This window comes from Passer domesticus, chromosome 12, assembly GCF_036417665.1.
Source record: "Passer domesticus isolate bPasDom1 chromosome 12, bPasDom1.hap1, whole genome shotgun sequence".
Lineage (NCBI taxonomy): Eukaryota > Metazoa > Chordata > Aves > Passeriformes > Passeridae > Passer > Passer domesticus.
In genome coordinates, this window is record NC_087485.1 from 17,313,767 (window position 1) to 17,330,936 (window position 17,170).

At 39.8% G+C, this 17,170-nt stretch overlaps 1 long non-coding RNA gene across 2 annotated transcripts; it reads left to right on the forward strand.

The window, feature by feature from the left end:
* Positions 1–359: 359 nt before the first annotated feature.
* Positions 360–13,889, forward strand: LOC135279432 (uncharacterized). Of its 2 annotated transcripts, none has more exons than XR_010346673.1 (4): positions 360–534; positions 4,851–5,026; positions 10,411–10,518; positions 13,737–13,889. It is a non-coding gene; the product is annotated as an uncharacterized LOC135279432 (long non-coding RNA). The 2 variants fall into 2 exon arrangements; XR_010346674.1 differs by having other exon boundaries at positions 4,851–4,987.
* The last annotated feature ends 3,281 nt before the right edge of the window (positions 13,890–17,170 follow it).

Consider the following 17,170-nt stretch of genomic DNA (forward strand, 5'->3'; position numbering starts at 1 on the left):
AATGGCTCCTCTGTCCTTTTGTCCTCTATAAAATAGCTGAGGATGTATATATACCCAGGATTTTTCTCATGCCCAGTTTTTCCAGTACATTTATTTTCACTGAGCTAGCACCAATGTCCATTCCTATTGCAATTTCAGCCACTATTACCTGACTCTGTTCAAGTCCCAGCTATTCAAATCTACACACCCTGGGTTCCAACAAAACTGTCCTCTGCAGTTTTGTCCTCCTGGGCTCCTTTATGTGCCTTTTCCTTTCCATGGGTAGCATGGCAAAGCTTAATTCATGTCCACTAATGCAGCTCCAAAACAATAAACTTGAGTTCAATTTCTTTCCTTAATAGCGAGCTTCTGAAGCCAAATTCTCCTGAGAAACAGCTCATTCTGCTTTGGAGTCTATTTCTGTTCCACTGGAGGAGAAGGATAAGCCTATTCTTAAACCAGTGCTCAGATAAGTTCTGACATATTTTACCCATCACTGATCAAGCACTTAATCTAATTAGCTCTGTAATGAACTACTCAATTGCAAAGCTACAGGTAAGCTGCTTTTTTCTTTTTTCTTTTTTTTGTAACTCCTCAACAGGAAACCTTTGAAAAATTTCCCTCACAAGTAACAAAATGACCTTTTCCCCCTCTTTTCCCTTCCATAGGGATGGGGCTGTCCTGGTGTGTCACACCCAGGTGTAGCTGGTCCCCTGCCCTGCCCTTCCACATCCTCCATGTGTAGGATGATGGAGCTGTGTGTCTCTCTCTCCAAACAGGGGCACACATGGAACAGGAGTTATAAATTAGATTTCAGTGGGCAGGATAAACAGCAGTATTCTTTGCTAGCTGTTGAATGGGGCAGTGAAATGTTATGTGCCATCATTCAAAGCTGGCATTTTATGTGCCTCGTGGAGGGCTCTGCAGAGGACTTGATTCCTCAGCTCCCTCCATAATCACTTTTTTTTGTGTGGCTTCATCCCAGCCCATGGGACCAGCAAGAACAACGAGCAGGGATAAAATTCCAAGCTCCACACTTCAGTGGAAGCCCATTAAACTGGAGCACACAAGTCAGGCTTTACCAGCTCATGCAAATCGTGTCTTGCAAAGCAGACCTGGCTTGCCCAAGGAGTGTTGGGTGGGATGGGTGCTGGAGGAGCTGCCAGGACATTCCTGGAGGGCTCTGCCTGGCTGGGACACCCTCTGGCCCTGACTGACACACAGAGGCAGCAGCTCCTCTGCAGAACTCTGACAATCAATTTATTTCTAATAAGAAAATAAGTAATTGTGAGCATCTCCAGCTTCCAGGAAAGTTGAGAGGGCTCAGAAATCCTGAGGAGCAGGCTATTTAAAATTCTAAACATGAGTTTCAGAGTCTGACTTCTGACTCTTTTTTAAATACGATATTTTTTAGACTACTAAAAACCCTGCCCAAGCCAGCAGGCTGGAGGAATATGATTGAGGTGATTAATACCATGGCACAGTGCAGGGAGCCAGTCAAAGGCAGCTATAAAGCACACGACCTGCTTAACAAGGAGCCACAGGCGAGCTTTGAGCACAAATCCCCTAATCCTATTGATCCTGCTTCTGGAAAAAGGGAATCTCTTGTGTGCCACAGAAGGGTGACAATATCCAGTAAGTGCCCATGGCAGGCAGGGTGTGCTTCAGGGAACTTAATCACAGAAGTCATTACTTGAAAAATCACTTCTGTCAATACTGCAGCCACATCCTCCCTGACTGCTACTGTTTGAGATGCTGTCAATCTTCCCGTCTGATTTTGTGAACCAAATAAATTCCAACTCATTTAAAGGTGCTATTATCTCTGCTGACAACGTTACCCCATTCAGGAGTAGCAGAAATAGAAAATAAAACTTATTTCAATCCTTTTGTTTGCCAGTGTCTCAGGCTCCCAACTGAAAAATACAAGGTTTCAGCCTGGAATTGTAGTATGCATTTAAACATGTTCTCACAGACATAAGTCTGCTCTTAGCATTCAACAAGGAGTATCACTCTATCATAAATTTTAAAAAAAGCTTTTTTTTTCTTTATAGACATGATTATCTTTGAAAGCAGGCACTTCATTCATACAGACTTTCTAACATGCTAGAACAACCTGTTTGGTTAATTTTTCTGTAGATTTTTCCACCTGGATTTACACATTCCCCAAAAGAATGTAAATTATCCTCCCTAAAGTGACTGTTATTACTCATGTCAGAGATTAGTATTGTTTTACGTACTTTGATATATACTCAAACCACAAAGTCATTAAAACAATTATTGTTGATTCTGGTTTGATTAAAAGTGTGTTCAAAAACATCTCCCTTTGTGAGACGAGTTGTAGCAAAAGCTTTTATCCACCTGTGCTGCTGTTTTTATTTGTCAGAACTGGAGCACTAAAAATGCTTATTGTAAAAGAGGCTGAAATTACTGTACTAATGGCAATTTTGATTTTTATTCTGGTTCAATTGGTAAGGTATCAGCAATAATCAAAATTCTCAAGTGGCTGTTTCAGAAAAGAAGAGTTTTAGTTTATGGAGGAAATGCAGGGAAGAGATTGTAAGTGCATTCTGGCCCTTGAATAACAAGTCACAATTATCTTGTGTTGTCATAACACCATGGAAGCAAGAAAATTTGACTTTGAAAATCATAAAATGTCATTAGCTCCCTAGCTCTCAGAGAAAATAATCTGCCCCTGTTTTTCACAATCTTTTTTTTTTTGTATGAAAGTCAAGATGGGGGTAAAAAATAAAATAAAATAAACCCTTTGACCTTTCATGTCTATCTTGACAATGAGCACACACACCCCAAAAGCAAGTTTAAAAAATGTACTAATGATGAGGTATTTGTTCTGCCACATATACAGTGAGTAATTATTTGAATATCCAGCAAAGAAATTGAGCAATTAATTATTCCTACTTATTGTCCTGGAAAGAACAGAGAATCATAAAAAATAAGGAGAGGAAAAACGTGAGATGAGGATTCATCTGTTTCTTGACTCAAGGCACAATCAATGAGTGCCAGGCAACAATATAAAATATGAGTAAAACAGCACAAGGAGAATTATTGCTCTTCTTGTTGGTGCATGTTCTTTTTTGCCTTGCATTAATTTTCCCTGTAATTTAATTAAATATAAAATGCATAAAAATTTTCTGGTTCATACAGTGGAATGAGGAAAGTTCATTTGCAGGAATGGCAGAGAAATGGCTGCAAAAGGAAGGTGTTGTAGGTATGGCTTTTACACACTGAGAGAAACAGATGGGCCCACAAGAAAATGTCTGACATGAGGCAGAGATTGTGGGAAGCCAGGCTGCAGGAACATCATCCTGTTCCAGAAGATGGAAGATTATAGAAGAAATGGAAATCTTTTATGAGACCTTGCTATTCTTGGGGGGTGTGTGTGTGTAGTGTGTATATACATGTGTATGTAAAATATCAATATGTAATGTTAAAGAATTACAGAACCCTTCAGGCTGAAAACCTCTGAGGTCAAGTCCAGCTGTTCCCCATCACTTCCCATGCCCCCAGGAGCCACACCTACGTGTCTTTGAATCCCTCCATGGACTCCAACAATTCCTGGGCAACCTCTGCCAGTCCTTGGTGTCTTTTGGTGAAGGAGTTTTTCCAGATACCCAAACTAAACCTCCTGGCCAGCCTGAGTCCATTTCCTCTTGTCCTATCACAGTTGTTACTGGGAGAAGAGCCTGACCCCCACCTGGCTACCAGCTCCTGTCAGGGACTTTCATCATCCTGCACTGGAAGCTCTCATCTGCAGCAGTCAGAAGTACAGACACAAAATCCAATCAGCCGTTTCAGCCTCAGTGAAAGGCACCAGCAGCTTGATTCAGTGAATCACACGTGATCCCAATATTCACCAACACTGCTGGTGATAAAGACATGTTACTATTAAGAAGACAGAAATCCAAATTCAAAAGCAATGGATCAGGAATGCTCAATAGCACAAGAGAGACAAACAGCCTGGAGGTACCTTTCCCATAATTTTAATTTTGCACATGGATTAAATATGTAGCCTTTCCCCCTACATTTCTTGATTTCTATATTTCTTTTATAATTACCCTGCTGATTACTTAAAGGTGTCATACTACATTACAACACCCTTGAATCACAGAACCATAGAATCATTATCATTGGAAAAGACCTCTAAGATCATGAAGTTACCAATAGTGGATCATTTTCACTGCCCATGACACAGGGTTGGAACTAGATGATCTTTAAGGATCTTTCCAACCAAAACTATTCTGATATTCTGCAAATTACACCAGAAGATGCACTGCAAGTAGAAATGAAATCTTGCAAAACATTAAAGTTTGATATTTAAGGGGCATTCTAATAAAGTTTGAATACAAGGATGATTCTAGAGATGTATTCAAAAAGGTCATGAAAAACAGCCATAAATTTTCTTACAAATTTGAATTAAAACTCAGCATTATTTTTGCCCTGTTCACTCACTCTAAGTACTAACAACTTAGGAAATTTGGCTGTGCCACTGAGGCTACTTGGAAGATCCACAAAAACTCCAGTGCCTAAAGGAGGTTATTAGTTTAACACCCTGTTGGAAAAGCAGGACCTTCTTCAGACTTAAAAATCACTAAATCACAAAAGACTGGTCTGGGTTTGAAGGGACCTGAAGGATCACCTTATTCCAATGCCCTGCCATGGCAGGGACACCTTGCACTGTCCCAGGCTGCTCCCAGCCCCAGTGTCCAGCCTGGCCTTGGGCACTGCCAGGGATCCAGGGGCAGCCACAGCTGCTCTGGGCCCCCTGTGCCAGGGCCTGCCCACCCTCACAGGGAACAATCCATCATCTCATTTTGCACTGCTTTGATTGTATTTTGTTTTTTTCTTGTTCCCAGACTGTCCCAGAGGAGTCAGCCCTTTCTGCACACATTTAGAGGCTCTTTGGAAGCTGTTCATTGGAGCTGAGGTTGGATTCTGACTGTACAGTAATAACTTCTGTGTCAGCACTGAACTGCTTTTGAAAACTCTATTTGTAAGTCCCTTCTACTAAACCCAAAGCAACTGGACTAAGGTAAAAGAAACAGAATGGGAAATGCATGGATTTCAGGTTTCATTTTCCCTTCTATTTCATTTTCAAAGGATCAGTCCTTTACTTAGTCTTTCCAAAGTAAGCTTCACCATGAGTGGAATTTTCAGAGGAGTTGTAAACTCCTGAAAAATGGGGTTTATAACAGAAATGTTGACAGTTGGCTCTTAAGAGTAGAAGAGTTACCAAGCACTGCTGTGATATAGTAGTCTCTAACTACTGTAATTCTGGTGAAAAGTTACTGTAATGTGACTCCCTATCTATACCAGGCCACACCATTTCTCTTCTTTATGGTCCTCATTATGGTAAGGAAAATCCATGTCCCCCTAGAGAGAGCTGCCAAAAGAGATTCTAAGCACTTCTAAGCTGTGTTTCCTTTCCATCAGTGCCTGGATATAAGGCAGGGAGATCTAATGTGATTACTGTAATGAGAAACACTATCAATCCTCCCCAGAAAATGAACATTTAGGTGTGGGACAGAATTCTAACAGAAGTTAATCTATGGTGCCTTTTCCCTTGAAGGATCCCTAGGTGTTTTAATAAGTGTCCCTGGGCAACACTCTCTCATCCCTAAAATCATAGCTACCTGCAGGATGGACAAAGCTTCCTTTTTCCATCCTCAGGGCTGTGACTCTCTCTATGCTCACAGGGGAGAAGGAAAACAGAGAGCAGGTTCTCAGCTGAACACAGAGAAGATATTCCTAAAATTAACTACCAAGTGGCAGGCACAACAGTTTTGCATCAAATGGTCTCCAGATATTTCCTATGGGTACATCAAATAATTTTTTACAGCGAGCCAACTGCTTATTCACTTTTATTAGAAAACAGAATTCCTGGTGTTTATGCTATTACTCCTTTCTGGAACAGCACCACAACCTCTATTCCAACTGTTCAGTTGCTTTTGATGTTTTTTCTGCTGGGAAGGATTGAAAGGATGCAGATATTTTAAAAAAATATATTTAATGAAAAACATTTTTATATTAATGTTTCAAATACTGTTAGGTATTCTTTCTTCACACTTGCATTTTTCTAGTTTGAAATTAGAGATTTTTGATGTAATGTTTGTGTTCATGAATACTCTGTGTTTATGTGTGTTAGAGGGAGAGAGAATTTATGCACATAAACTGTCATTTCAAGGTCAGGTTGTGAAATGCAATTGCTATTAATGACAGTAAACAACAGAGGTGGATAAATATGGGTAGCTTTTAGCAGATGAGCAGCTTAGACCATTGCTTAATATTTTTTAGAGCAGACAAAAGTTTTTTGATATGCAGTGGAAAACAGTAGCAAAGGCAGAGCAAAGTCAAAGCTATAATCAGAATGTACTGTGATTAAAAAAAGAATGAATCAGATGGATGTAGGAGATTATGACCATCTGTATATTTTTGCCTCGCACATCACTCCCACACTGGCTTGAGGCCCCCAAAAAATCTTATTCCCAACCTAGGAACACATCCCCTGTCAGCCTGGAGGGGTGACTTCCATTCCACAGAACATGCAGCTCCAAGGAGGCTGATCAGTACTAACAGCCAGGCATAAAAGGAATCACTAAAGGGAGATGGAAGGTGCCTTTCACCCACAGCACCTCACCTTGGAAAATCCCGTCTTGCACCAGGGGAAACCTTCCTACAGTTCCCTGAGAGTCCCCCTGGAACTCACTGCCCTGGTCAGGTCAAGCACAGCTGATAAAACCTGGCCAGTCCCCAGGCCTTCCTATCCAACACAGAACCTGGGAAATTGCTGTAAATTCAGAGTGACATGGAAGTATAATGCTAATTATATATATATATTAATGTTAATTGTATTTGTACAGAAGACTCATTGTTTATTCTTCTGGCTGAGAATAATCTTTTGCCTATATTAAAGCAAAGACAACCATTTCTTTTATTTTGACTAGCTCTGGAAATGGAGTTAAAAGTGACCTAACTCTGTCTTTCCATCCAATTGACGGTGCTGTTACTAAAATAAAAATGACATTGTGAACATGAGTATATGAAATCCAAACTTTACTCATAGAAAATATGGTGAATAACACATTAATTTTCTCAGGGTCTGCTTTAGGTACAAAAGCTACACCATTCTATCATTCTGGTGTTCTCTGCATTTTCAATTAAGTGCAGCAATTTTTATCCCCCCTCCTAATGACCAAATCTTTTAATCTTTCCTTAAATTGCAAAGCAATGTAACACAGCCGGTGAGGTCACTTACCTAATTAGGATGAATCATCTAACAAAGTTTGTCAGATCAGCATTTTGAAGGCAGGATTTGAATTTTTGCCAGAAAAGGAAGGACTTTGCAGATTTCACACCCTAATCTTTGACAGCTCCAAACTTTGAGAACTCTCCCATCCACCCTCTCCTTCCTCCCCCTCCAAAAGATTCAACCACAAATATTGGGGTTATGTCTGCATTTGGGGGAGTATCAGTGGCCAGCTAAAAATACTAAAGATATGAGGCTAAATAATGTCAGGAGGGCACAGCAGTGGTACAGGCAAATGGATTATCTAAGCAGGATGTATTATGCAGCTGAACCAGGGGGCTTATGGTGGAAACCATGCTGTAATAAACTCCATTTAATGAGCCAGAATTAATACAGGGTAATGTACACATGCACAGCATAATGGGAGCTTGCAGAGATTTTTAAAAAAAATAAAATTGAACAATTGTTGTGATTCCCAGAAATAGAATTAACTTCCCTTAGACTTTTCTATAGCAAGAAGAAAACAATCAAGTACTTAAATTACTGAGAACTTGATATGAAGGCCCACATAAATAGTTGTTGCTTTGAAATAAAACCATGCAAAAATATTTTTAGATCTTGGGTACTTCACATTTTTCAATAAATATTTTATGAAGTTTCACCAGAGAAGTTATTTAAACATTGGATAAGCCTGAATAATTAGTCTGGAGCACATATCACAAATAAACAGATTACTTGGAGAAAAAAAAAAAAATAAAAATAAAAATTTCCAGGCTTGCCTAAGGCACAAAATGAGGACCCAAGATGAGGCACTGAAATGGCATTAACCTTGATTAAGGTTACTGCCTAAAACTGATTGTCAACACAGGCTCTTTCAATGCATTACCCTTATTCCTGTTCTTATCGTTCATCTTAATCTGAATGGAATTTTAATGGACTTTTAAAAAACATGTTAATAATTACATGGAAAAAGAAAGTGTCAGAATCAGATATAAGTTCTTCACATGGTAATTTTCTCTTCATTTCATTCTCCCCTCTGTAGTGGTTTTATTCCATTAAAGCAGGCCTTGTCCATAACTGTCAGGCTCTGTACAACAATTTCAGGCAGAGTTTTTTGGGTCACTCAGCTTTGACCATCTTGGATCTTGTTGTTTTGTGTGAAGGCTGGGCTCTGACAGGCTGACATGATTGCTGCTGCCTTTTCTTCTGCCTCTTTTGAGCTTCTCTGCATGAGACAGAGCTTGGAGCCCCTGGCCTGGTACCAGCAGCCTGACAGAGCCCATCCTGTTAGAGCCTGATCACCCCCCTGCCAGGCTGAGGGGATCAGTGAAGGCATGGACTTGGCAGCATCTGCTCAGGGTAATGGAAGGAAAAACATTTAGGGAGCTGTTCCTTCTCTTCCAACCCTCCTGGGTGCTCCTCTGCTACCCCAGAGCCTGACTGGAGAGCTGGCTCCTCTCAGTGCCTTAGGGTGCAGAGGGGTAAATTTGTAGAGGCACAGAAAGCTCAAACTGCATTCCAAACCTGCCCAGCAACCCCCAAGCACCACCCTGTGTGCTCAGTACTCTGTGTCACTGCCCCCCTGCTCTGGTTTCCATCACAGCACCTCTGCCAAACCCAGCTCTGGCTCTGCCACCCACCACGGCACAGCACACACTGGATTCCTTGCAGCTGAGCTCCTGCTGATGCCTTGAGAGGCTGCCCTAGAACAGAGGCTAGACAGAGCCAAAGAACAAAGTAGAGATTTACTAAAAGGCCTCAATGGATCCACCTTGGGCAGCACAAGAGCCCAGCCAGGGCTGCACCCAAGATGAACCAAAATGGTCACAAAATGCACAACCGCTCACGGGGTCTCTCACTGTGATCAGTTCTGCTCCATTTGCATCTTGCAGTTCATTGTCCAATTACAGCTTTAGGTTATGCAGTTCCATCCTTCTTGTTTTTCTCTCTTCAGTCCACGTTGTTTATGCTCTTGGGCCTGAGATTTGGATCATTTGTCCTTGGTCCCCAGTTAGAGAAGGAATTATTGTCTCCCTGCTCTGTGCAGAGAGCTCACCATCCCCTAATACGAAGCCCAGACCCACACACTAAAGCAGCACAAAATCTGAAAAATATAAAAGCTAAAACCTGAGGCATCACTGCACTGCGTTAGATGCAGCCACTAATGAATATTTATTCCATAAGACCAAATGAAAACTGGTCTGAAATAAGCCTTGAAATTCCCCTAATGTAGGTAAGGGCTTAACACCAACCATTTGGCTTTACAGACATGGTCTTATGTCACACCACTTGACATTGTAGGTATAGAAAACATGTGGCTACTCCTGTGCATCAAAAAGGGAAAGCAAATCTGAAAGCAGGAGCAAAAGTACAGAAAAAATAAAAGGGTTGTAATAAAAGATATACTGTTACATTGCATCAAAATAATTTTCAAGCAATGGACACTGAGGGGAAAAAAGATGAGAAATAAATTACTACATATTTTTTAACATAACAGTCAAGGACTTTAACACTTTTCTTGATGACTAACTTACATGAGTAGGATCAGCTATGACTTTGAAACTATATTAACTTTTAGAAATATGCAAAACATTCATTTTTTTGCTGTTTGAGCAACCACACAGCTGCTGCACAGAAACCGTCCATGAGCTTCCTGACAGCTGGAAAATGGCAAAGTTTTTTTTCAGACCTAGAACTGTAACTGCTTTGTTTTTGTTGCTTAGTTGTAGTTCACTAGTACCTGGAGACCATAAAAAAGAAGATACAAGACTATTTTAGAAACACCACACAACCCCCATGCCATAGGGTATTCAGTGGCAGAGAGTTCCAGGTCAACTCATTGCAAATCCCAAATGTGAATTCACATGGGATGATGGGCCACAGACATGTCCTAAATGGAAAAGTAGGATATATAGGTCAGTCCACACACCAACATTGTCTTTTCAGAAAGAAGGTGAAGTTGTTTGTTGAACTGTGACCAAATTTTAATCATAAAGCTTGTTGAGAATGATGCCACTGGATCCAGAATAGAAAATCATTGGTAACTAGATGGTGAAAATGCTGCTTTTTACAATACAAGCAAGGAAAAAATGATAGCTTTGTTTTTTAACAAATATTGCATTCCAGGACTGATATAATCTAGTTTTATATTTACTCTGCAAACCTCACAGGTCACTTCAGAAGAGGCCCAAGCAGAACTCTTGCACTTTGCACCAGCAGCTGGGAAAGCAGGAATTCCAAACAAGATTCCTCAGTGGAAAAACCTGTGTTGAAGTCAAGTAAGAACAAAAGGCCAGTGTTGCAGTAAGGAGGAATTGTTCTATTTCTGCATCCAGAATTTTCACCTGTGTGTGCCTAAAATCCTTTGCTGTAAATGTTTGCAGCACTGGAGTACCACAAATGCTGTAGGCTGGCCAGTTGTTGATAAAAAGGAAGAACAGGACAGAGGACATGCTAATTGTAGTACTAGTGAAGAAATCAAGCACTGAAAAAATTGGCTTTGACTTTGTGATGAATAGTGAAGTCTTAAACACTGGCAGGATTACAAAAATAGTACAGCAAATTGGGCATATTATTACAAAATATAAGGTTTTCTCTGTACAGCTAACTGATTGTATTTGACTTTCTTTTATGAACAGAATGTAAAAGCTATTAGGAAAAAAAAAAATGAAGCATTTTAAAAACAGCCAGAAATGGGGGGAAAAAAGTATTTAACCTTGTTTTTGCAAGTAGTCCTTCCAGAAATATCTTTAAACATCTGTAATACATGGATATGGAAATAACATTTTTTTTAATTGTCCTATTTTGCCAAAAAAATCCTCATACCTCTGTTATTAATTTCACAAAAAACTTAAACACCATTTTATTCCTTCTTTAGCCCTGAAAATAAGCAGAATAGTCACTTTGTTGGTCCTCCTCACAAAAAATCATTTATTCCAATTTTTTGTTCCTTATCTTAAATGAAAGGAAGAGAATTAGTTTTTAACTTACACAAAGTCTGAAAAAATACTGTAATCAAGAAATTTTGTCTTGTTTTTCTCTCAGAAATCTTTGAATACAGCATAGATTTAAACTTTAAAGCATCTTGATGACATACTTAACATAAGTATTTGGTTTGTGGCTTGTTAGTCTTGTTTTGGCTTTATAATTTTGAGATGTATTGCTTAGATGTGATTATCCATTACCTCTGGCCTATAGGAAAGCACAGTGGCTGAAGGGGTGAAAATTAAGATGCATGCAGAAAGAGCAAGAAGTAGATCCCAAGTACATAGCAAATTAAGACCTGATTTGTAATTTTTTTTCTGCTGGTTTTGTTCAGGGATTTGTTTGGTTGGGGGGTTTTTTTGTTTGTTTTTTAGGGGTTTTTTTAGTGTTTAGTCTTCCAGCTTACAGTGCTGACATTCCTGGAACTGTTTGATCCTTGTCAGCATGGCGAAGGCACAGATCTCCCTGGCTACCAGGGCAGGGTGTCCAGCCCTGCAGGATGGTCAGCCCAGGGTGCTCTGGGCTCCCTGACCCCCAGAGCATCTCTGGCACATTTTCAGAAAACCCTGTCTGAAATGCCAAGGGGGAAGTTCAGGATGTGAGAGCAGTTTGAAGAAGGCTCCAGTGGAGCAGCACGCCCCTGTACTGTATTTTGTGTCATGTGAGGGAAGAGAGAACTCATCAGAAAGAGAAGAAGCTTTGTCAGACATTTCAGTGGGTACAGAATCCTCCCTGCCTCTGAGCCTGAGTGAAATCTTCCAGCAAGCTCTAAAACTTTATCTGAGACCTATGGGCTCCTGAAAAGGAAGCAGGAGTGCCTTCCTTAGTTCTGTGCTCCTGGGGTGACTCTGGGCCCCTCTCCATCCTCACCTCATGAGCAGGAACAGATCAATCATCTCTTTTTTGATCCCACCCAACTCCTGGGGGTACCTGTGCCACAGAGCCACTTGGGAACTCTGTTCCCAGGCTCCTTGAATGTCATCCTTGAGGATGGAGGGTGATCCAGGCAAGCTGTGGGTATGGATGAGACCATCAATGAGCCTCAGCCCCCTAAACCACCTTGCTGAGCACGGTCCAGGCAAAGGAGGAGCTCCCAAAACACACTGGCAGTCAATACAGCCAGGACTCTGCCAGCATGGAGAGCTCATCCCTAGAAACTGGACATGCCTGGAGCACAAAAGAATGATGTGCTACAGTAATGGAGTCTCTGCTTCTTTTCTGCCAAGGTCAGGAATGAATGCACGGTATTTCATGTTCAGACTCAAACAATGTTTGTTAGTTCTTGTCCATGTTACAGTCCCACCAGCTGTGAGTTCTATAGCACCTCACTCCAACAAACTAAAAAATGGAGCCCCATCTCTCTCTCTCTACAAGGCCTTTCAAGGATAAACTGTCCAGTTAAGAAATGACACCTCAGTTATTTTCACCTTAAACCCAATAACTACCTGTGCTCCACAATGGGGACTTTTTATCCAATTACACAAAACAATGCAAATGTGCGAAGAAGATGGTGAAAAAGAAGAAGGTGAAGAAGAAGGACCAGTCTCCATCCTAAAACCTTCATCTTGCTTTATATATATATATATGCTAAACCCTTAAACTCTATGTTTTCCACCATGTGATATTACACACCTCTATTCAAACTCCACACCCACAATCCCAGTTCTAGCACTCAATTTTGGAAGCCTTCTCCATGGCCTCAGGTCAAATGCAGTGTTCTCTTGGGGGGTCAGTGCCTCTCAGCACAGAAAGTCTAAAATTCTCACCAACCAGGCTTCCAACACTACAGGATTATGAGATTCCTTCTGAAGAGCACTGGCAAAATCTGTGTGTGCTGGCAATGGCTCTGGCTCAACTGGAACATCTCACTGTGTTCAGAACACAATGACAATGCCACTCCTGATGATCTACAAGCCCACAGGCCACCTCAACAGCCGTGGCTGTGATGGGCACCTCAGTGCCAGGCTGCTTCTGCCACAGATTTATAGGATCTACTATTATGGGAAGCCCATTGACTGCTGGATTGGGATGGAGCCTGGAAACAAAAATCCAATATCTCCCGTGCTGTGAGCAGAGACTGAACTGAAACAACTCCAAGGTGCAGATCAGTGTCTGGGTATTTTACTTTATGTGGTTTGAAAAGAAATAGGGGCTCCATAGTTAAATGTACTCATTCTGTCAAGACCACTCCAGCTTCAATTTTTCCTTCATGACTGTAAAAAGATCCAATTTCCACTATGAAGTCTGGAAAATTATATCAACTATCAGGGTAGAATTAGACCTGATAGAAGCTTTGTGATCTTAAAAAGTATGAGATATATCCATTTTTCACTGTAAGAAGATTTTAGCTTTCCACTGGGCTTATTAATTTTTGCACTTTTTGTATTGTATTCTACTCTTTTTTAATAAATAATGCTAAAAACAAGACCTTTATTTCAAATGCTTATTTCTGTTGCATTTTTTAGCATCCTGCTAATAAATTTTTTTTTTTTTTTTTTAATAAAATGAACAGGAATATAAAGGATGGAAAAATCCACAGTACCCCATTCAGAGGCAAAGAAAAGAGTAAATACATTCATTGCTTTCCTCAGAAGAAATGTATTGTGCAGCTGCTGTGGAATACAATATTGAGATGAAAATGAAGCTGCAATGGAAATGGAATGAGAAATAGGTATTTGCTTCTGGGTGAGCGCAACAAACCTATCAGCTACATAGTTAAAATCAGCAGCCCCATCTCCCCAATTCCTGATGACTAAATAAACCACAGGTAAAAGGACAGGGGAATAAGACAGAAGGAAAGGAGGGAAATGAAGCTGCCAAAGGAAAGAGAAATGTTTCTGCAAAGGTCAGTAAGGGATAAGATTAGTTGGAGTAAGCCAATCCTGCAGTGTAATTTGCAATATTTTCAAACACTTCAGAATAAGCATTCCTTGCTATTTTTAATATGGGCTTTGAGCCATGACTATCTAAATGGAGAGAAGAGGCATTAAAAGTTCATAGGGCTTGATATTGCCTGTAAAGAGGAAGCCCCTACAGAATTTTATTTTATTAGTAACCTTTATTAGCCTTGTAGCCAGTGCTGATTAAAGTATTGTGGCATATCTGTCAGCAGCAGGAATGCATGGGGATTATTAGCAACTGCATTTAAAAGTCTGAAAGCCAAGAGGTAGAGCCACAAGCCTGGAATACTAATTCCCATTTTATTCAGTGTAAACAGTCAAAGGATGGATAATAGCTTACTTGTCTCCTTTTATTGGCATGTTTGTTTGTCCTTTTGCTCTTCTCTCTCACCGTGTAACTAAGACAGCAGAAAATAATACAAAATATGAGGCACTTACAAGCCTGGGTCAAATTGATTTCAGTGCAGAATATCCAAATTTGGCTGGTCAAACATAACTCTTACCCCTATAGACTGATGACTTCATTGGAATATACAAGTTCAAGCTGCTCACGGGCAGATATGGACTAAATACTGATAGGAAAAGTGTTTTCAGCAGAGAATGCCCTTCAGAGTTCTGTCTGTAGACATATTTCAGGTCTTCACTGAAGGATTTTGTTTATCATGTGAGGAATATTTTGTAGACATAACTTCCATCCCAGCTGACTCAAATTTCTTCACTGAGAATATTCACAATTCAAATTGAGCTGTATAAGCAGCTGAGTCACACTGCATTCTTTTATCTTGGGACTTAATAAAATACTTGATAGTTTAAGAAATTTAAGCCAAATCATTTTTATGATGCCCAAAGCAATTTTTTTTTCATGACTGTTGTAATTACAGCAAAAGCCTGTTTTGGTCAATATTCAAATTAATGGATTTTCTTTAGCATAAATCCAAAGAAAACATTAATGTTAATATCAACAATCTGGTTTGAATTAAACTCCACTTGGAAATGGATAAATCTTTATGAACAATATCTTTTAACATTTATGATGCTCCACTCATTGCTGCATTTCCAAAAGTTCTAAGGCATAATAAGTAAAATTAGCCAGAGCTCTACTGCTGAGTTAGGAAAACAATCTGAGCACAGTTCAAGTGATGGAATCTCTTTGTTGGTGTAGATCACAGTGAAAAGTCTTGGAAAGGTTTATCTTTCCTCCCTATGATAGAAAAGTTCTTCTGCCTGGCACAGAACTAAAGCCAGAGAATCATAAACCACAGCTGAGAATGATTTAAAAGAACAAAATGATGGTTTCTACCCAAGACAAGCCTCAACTGTGAATGGTGACTTGAGATCACTGATGATGCTTTTGCATTTTTTTGCTAGAAAACCTTCTATGAGGCTGAGCATGACAGTGTGGCAAAAGGATCTCAAAGTTTCAAGTAAGTAATCTTTAACATCCTCTTTTAAAATGACACAGATAAAAAATAATCATAGATATAACTGTAACATTTTTGTGGACTCTATATGAATATCATATCCTCATAATTAACTAAATCAATTAATATGATGATTTAGGAATGTATAGATTAAAATGTTAATAGGCATGCTAGAAAATGTCGCTGAAGGTAATTAAAAAGCTCAGCATTGTCTTCCAAAGTGTAAACAACTGACTGCTCTATTTCTGAAATTGTTGTGCAATTTTAAGCTGACAGTCTTACCCAGTTTGAAATTTGTATGAATGAATGTATTTGCCTCTAAATATTTGCTAATAAGCCGTGGTAATTTAGCATGCTTTGCTTCTTGATCACTTAATGAGTTTAGCATGTCTGCGTGTAATACTTGCAATTCCCAAAGTTGTATTTCATTGTATTCCTGTGGTTAAATATTGTTTGTTCTCTGGACTCCAGGAGCCCCAGAAGCCTCTGGCTTGCAGGAAACGCTCGTGCAGCCCACTGGGATCAGTGCCTGGCATCCACCACCCAGCCCAGAACAGGCAACCCCAACAGCCCTCCTGGCAGTACCTGCAGATATTGAACCTCACTTCCTAAACCTGTCATTAGAATTAATAGAATGACTCACTATTATTTCTCTACTGAAGCAAAAAGGAGTTGAATCCAATTTCCCCAGTGCTTTCCAGCCCTGTGTAGCACACGTATTATGCTATCTTAATATGGATTATTGTGATTTTTCTGCTCTTGCTAAAGAGAGCCATCTGTATTCCAGTTTTTCATCTGCTCCTATTCTTTCTGGCGTACTGTTCAGAGACACCCTTGTCAGTTCTTCGGGAAATTTCCTGTAAAGCGCAGAATTAGTTGCTCTGACTGACATTTTCAATGCAGTCAGGAGGTCCTGAATGTCTAAGTAAATTTTATCCCACTCTCTGACTGATAATGTAACACTTGTAGTAATATTTTCTTATCACAGACTTTGTTTCATGCTTTTGCTAATTTTTCTGCTGTGCTCTGTGTTTCTTTCATCACCTATTTCTTTTATTCTTCTATTTTATTTCTTTTGGACCCATTTCATTATGGCCTTGCCACTTGGTCTGGCCTTATAAACTGACATAATAAACTGTAAATTTAGGTCTCAGCTTAACTCTTCCTAAGATAGATACAGCTTTTCTGTTCAACAGTCTTTGTTGCTTTCATGCATATTCTGGATTTAAATTGTTGCAGGATTATCAAAAATCAGGCAAGTGAATCTACATGAACACCAAACCAGAATTTTAACTAGGATTTAATGCATGCAAATTCATCAGCCTGGAAACTGTTTGGGGGTAGTAACAGAAATTTAGAGGAAGTATTGATGCAGAGCAGCCTGAAGAACTCAAAGTTGCAAATATTTTCTCAACTGCAAAAACTCATGGTAGAGCAGATTTGTCAAAAGACATCTGCAGTTCTGAACAGATCTCAGTGATTGGAATAATGGCCAATATCTTGCCTATTTTGCTCCCCAGACCAGTTAGCAGAAGCTTAAACTAGCTGATTTAGGTCCATCTAGCAATTACTGGTATTCTATGGTAAAGTTTATTAAGCCTGCAAAAAACATCTGCGGTAAAATG